Genomic DNA, 5,294 nt, shown 5'->3' with positions numbered 1-5,294 from the left:
AGCTTGTACCAAATTAACCACATATTTTTCAAGAAACAGATAAAATGAACTATGCAGATTAGCACATTTCTTAACATGAAATTGTGCAAGAAAAATAATGATTTATTTTCTTAGCATATCCACTGTTTGAATGCATATTATTCAAGCACAGGGCATGCCATATCTAGCTTCCTTGCCCTCATTCATTAGTTTTGTGAAATAGTCATTATGAATAGCTTAGTGCTCTATTCATTTTGCAGTCACAGAGTTTCAAAGTATAAAGACATAAAATGTGAATAGATACGAAAATGAAGGAGCTTATGTTAAAATGGTGATGACCTAATTTTATTCAAGTTCTCATGACCTATGATTTTGTCTGTATAGCTAGAATCTTTTAATAATTAAGCCATACAAATATATTTATGGTTAGTTTATTAGTGGGTGCTGGAATTCTTTGCTGGAATTTCAGTAACTAAGAATTTTGATACCATTGAGTAGAAATGAAGTTATAGTTCATCAGAGGTCTATCTTTGGTCCTCCTAACATTTTAGAGTCACGTGTTAACCACTGTACAATTTATTAGCATTGTACTTTGCATAGTGACTTAGATTGCAATTTGATGCACACTAGAGCATAAGCTGTCTGCCACTGACATAAAAAGTTTCAGGTTGCACATCCACAGCCTTAAGACACTGATAGCAGGAAACTGTGCCTTTATTACAGTCTAATGTCTGCAACCATTTCTTCATGATAAAGCAAGGGAACAAAAGGGTGGAAAATGCATAGAAATATTAATTTCAGGAGATGGGAAGACTATACATAATCTGTTTCTTGCTTATTCTACCAGGATAAAATTAGCAAGTTATTTTTCTCTTTCATGAAGGACAAAATCTAAATTCAGAGAGGTCAAAATTAATTTTACTAACCCAAAGTATATTTTCCTGGTGCATTTAGAAAACTGACATTTTCTGGAACTAGAAAATGACATAAGGATTCCTACTGCTAAACTTCATTCTGCTGTAGAAAGGAAATATGGATAAATTACCAGGAAGAATTTCCATGTCTAATATAAATTATTCTATGTTAAATATAAGCAAGCAACAGGTATAAGATTATCATTTAAAGATCCCAATGCTAACCCTTTCCTATGATGATTTAACTGGACAATCATAAATCTACACAATTTGTTTCGGCACCAAAGAGTTGAATTGTCCAAATGTATGGGTGCAATTATTTTTAAAACCCAAAAACAATGGTTTTGGCTCATCACAACTAATGAGTTCATGTGCCATCTTTTGAAAGAATGATAATATTCCATGCTAACAAGATGACTCAGCAAGCTGAAGGTATGCATTGCATCAGCCCACAATATTTGCATTTTTGTAAATAATCTTTTATTTTTTTTTTGTTTAGGTTGGTTGTCATCCCAACAAGTTCAAGAGAAATGGTAGAATTCATGTATAAAGTACATAGGGCCCTCTTTGAGGTAAAAAACCAACTGACTGATGTACTTTACTTGAATGCACTTTAACTGCTGTTCTTTAAGTCAGATTTAGATTATTCATTTGGGGATCTTCATTTTTTGATTACATTGTTGCTGACAAATGTTCACTGCAGCATCATGTTACTTTGGCTTATATCATTGAGTAGACTTTCCATAGCAACACATTTACAAGTAAAGGATTATGAAAAGGTGAGCTTTTATATAATTCTTTAAGCAATGCATTCACTGCAGAATGAATTATAGCAGCTTTGGTGTCGCTATAAAAGGAAAAACATACCCATCACCCAATAGATAGATAGATAGATAGATAGATAGATAGATAGATAGATAGATAGATAGATAGATAGATAGATAGATAGATAGATAGGTATGTATAATCATAAATAACAATGAGATATAGTTTGTTTTCAGTTATTTATTTCAATAATGCTGCAGCAAATACTCGTGGTTTAGCTAGTGTACTCTAAAACTTGAGATAAAGCTGCATGATTGTCAATATGTCAAGCTTGGTTTGGTGGATAGTAAATTGTTAGAATAAATGTCAGTATTCCAAGTTTGGTTGGGTTTTCGAAGATTTTATGCTTATGACTTTGGAGCAAGTTTAAGAGAACTAAGTGAGACAGTAATACACATAATTAATCAGTAAATTAAAGCCCCCAGATTTAAAAAATACATCTAGTATTTTTATCTGTAAAGTATGTAACAATTACTAATAGCCAGATGACATCACTGGATAGAAGATCTCTCCCATCACATGTTTTCATAAGATATTTTGGGAATTTCATAAGAAGCACAGATAATATATATATATGACAGTACAACCATTATTTTTCTTTTCATACAACCTAGACATCTTTCCCAAACTCATATAAGGCAACTCAGCCTTAATAGATGGAATCAACAATAACCAAATTTGGTGGGTTACTTTCTGACCATTAATATTCTAAATGAGATGTCTGGTATCACCTATCTTTAATTTACTACAGATCTCCAAAGCATTTAAATATTCATGATAAAGTGTGTTTTAAATTTTTCCTTCAACCTCCCTAAAATATAAAAAAAAAAACCAAAAAAATGATCAGAAAACAAATCTAAACCCCAAACTATCATATTTCAATGCAGCAATGGGAAATGCAGGCTGAGGATGAGAAGAAAAGGCATCTCTGTTTACAATGTCTTTCTTTCTTTCTTTCTTTCTTTCTTTCTTTCTTTCTTTCTTTCTTTCTTTCTTTCTTTCTTTCTTTCTTTCTTTCTTTCTTTCTTTCTTTCCCTTCCCCTCTTGATCCCGTTCTGCAAAAACTGTGTCAACCTTCACAATAGAAATGATAGCCAATCGAAGCATCATAAAATTTAATTTGTCTTCTAACAGAGTCTTTTTTATTAACTTTTTATTGTGCAAGAGTCTTCAAATAAACCTTGCCACTGAATAGATTAGATTTACTAAATTGGCTATCAAGTAGCTTTCCCTTGATTGACAAGCTAATATCCAACTTCATTATTGTATGGATAGATGTGCATTGTTTGTTGCATGTAATAATCACTCCAGGTGATATAATACTTGTATGGTTGCATGCATGTATGGACATTCTCACATCCAGTAGTCAGTTGTCTCACATGGCATATAACCAACCAAATCTATACACTGGGAAGAAACAAGAAATTCCCACAATCCTACTTGGAAAGGCTTGTTCCTGAATTAACAGTATGCTTCTCACTTATTTGGAAAACTAATGTCATATTTTGTGTTAATCAAAATGCTCAAATGAAGTAATCTTTGATAATACCACACTTACAATGCACATTAACCCCCAAAAGAATAATTGCAAGGTAGGGAGGCTACGTTTCAGATTCCTCAGAGACAACACCTGTAAGTGAAGCAAGCACCAGAACTTGTTGAAAAATTAACTTAAATCATCAGATCTATCACAGGAAACACACCCCAAAATATCTCACTTTTCAACCACAAAGAGAGATGGAGAAAGAGAATGGTATGAAATTTGAGTAAGATTAGTCCCTTTCTCTGCAAAGGACACTACAGGAAAAAAAAGGAATCAAAAATAAATCTGAAACTGTACAAGAAAGCTCAACTAACAACCAATGCATCTTTGAGAAAATTTGTATGATAAGCAGCAGTTTAGAAATCCTGAGTAATTTCCATTTTGCTATCAATCTGCATTAGCGGAGAGTATCTGGAGCTGCTTCCTGAACCCACATATTCATTTTAGCTGAGCCTGATGAAATGCACAAGGGGAGGGTGGGGGGATCAGGGGGGGAGTGAATACAAGGACTCCAATCAAAGTTATTGCTAGGTAAGAGGAGGTTATGGGAAGAGATACTGTACATATTATATTCTATTTGTGTAGAAAAAGAGGCCACAGAATGCCTACACATCAAACCTCCAAAATACTGCTTTAATCCACCATATATCAGCAGCTTGCACAAAGATAGATAGATAGATAGATAGATAGATAGATAGATAGATAGATAGATAGATAGATAGATAGATAGATAGATAGATAGATAGATAGATTTTCCAGACACTTTACAATCAAACGCTTAACCCGACAGGTAACTTTAGCGAGCGAGCAACATGGAGGGGGGAGTACAAAAAATAAGAAACGTTATAGGAAAAAAAAGACGGTAGTGAAGATTTTGGACTTACCTGTCCAATAGCCGCCCCCGAAAACTTCTCCGATGAAAATGAAAATTCCTCTAGTTCCCCCGGGGATCTGTTGAGTTGACTCGGAGCACAATAATCGGTGAGTTTTTTAGATGGTCCATTTACTAATCATCCAGCTCAAGAGAGGGGGAGCGGGGGGAGGAAAGGTGTCCAAGAGACTTTGCAAAAAGTATGTCCGGGTTTCCAAAGCAATCGGGAAAAGGAGGCAGGTTGAAGAGGCACAGAAACCACTGGCCCGAGAAAAGAAATTCTCCCCGTCTACACGCTACACCTAGCTTCTCGCTCCCCAGAGCGGGAGAGCAAAGCTGTCAGTGGTAGCTTCCAATCGCTGCCGCCTTATGCTGCAGATGGTACATCTCGCTCCTACCTTCCCAATCGGGCAAGCGATTCAAAGAACAGGAAAGGCAGCCGTCTCCCCATCCCCTCCCCCCCCCGGAGAGGGGAAAAAAAAACAGGTGGACTGTCAGCCACTCACTCACTCACAGAACCTGATCAATCAACAGAGGGCCAGGGTGGTCACCAGAGACAGCAATTTGTAGGGTGCCCGGGATTATGGCAAGGTTATTAATCTTGCTTTGCTGCATCTTCCTCCCATCCCTTGCATTCAGCCGCCTGCATTGAAATGATTGCCAGCTCTGTCTCTGTCCCTCTTCCACTGCATTTTGCTCAGCCCTCCCTTTGCTGCAAGTAAAACACAGAGGAGGGAGGAATACTAATAAGGTGGTTAGCTACAGTTTCTCCGAGGCATTCCACATGCCCTGTGTGTGTGTGTGTGTGTGTGTATGTGCGCACGCTAGTTCTGTGTCCAACTGGGCATGAGATCAAGAGCAGGTCTGGGGTCTGTGGGTTGCCTTGTGCATGGATGGAAAGCACACGCAGCAGCTTCATTTGCACTGGCTCCAGCAAAGCAGCTTCCCCGTTTGCCAGATGCAGAATTTATTTGGGATTAGTTCTTTTCAAGAGGATCTTACTTTACTGAAGATGTACAGGAGACGGAGCATTCAGTTCTCCTCCACCTCACCTCCCCCCTTCCCCCCTAAAAAGCCCAGGGCCCTGGACTGATGGTTAAAAGCAAAAGACATCTTCCAAAAGGCAACGAGATGAAGTTAATAAATATGGCTTTGAAAAGTG

Source organism: Protobothrops mucrosquamatus, unplaced genomic scaffold (assembly GCF_001527695.2).
Source record: "Protobothrops mucrosquamatus isolate PMUCROS unplaced genomic scaffold, P.Mucros_1.0 scaffold375, whole genome shotgun sequence".
Lineage (NCBI taxonomy): Eukaryota > Metazoa > Chordata > Lepidosauria > Squamata > Viperidae > Protobothrops > Protobothrops mucrosquamatus.
This window is presented reverse-complemented; position numbering follows the sequence as displayed.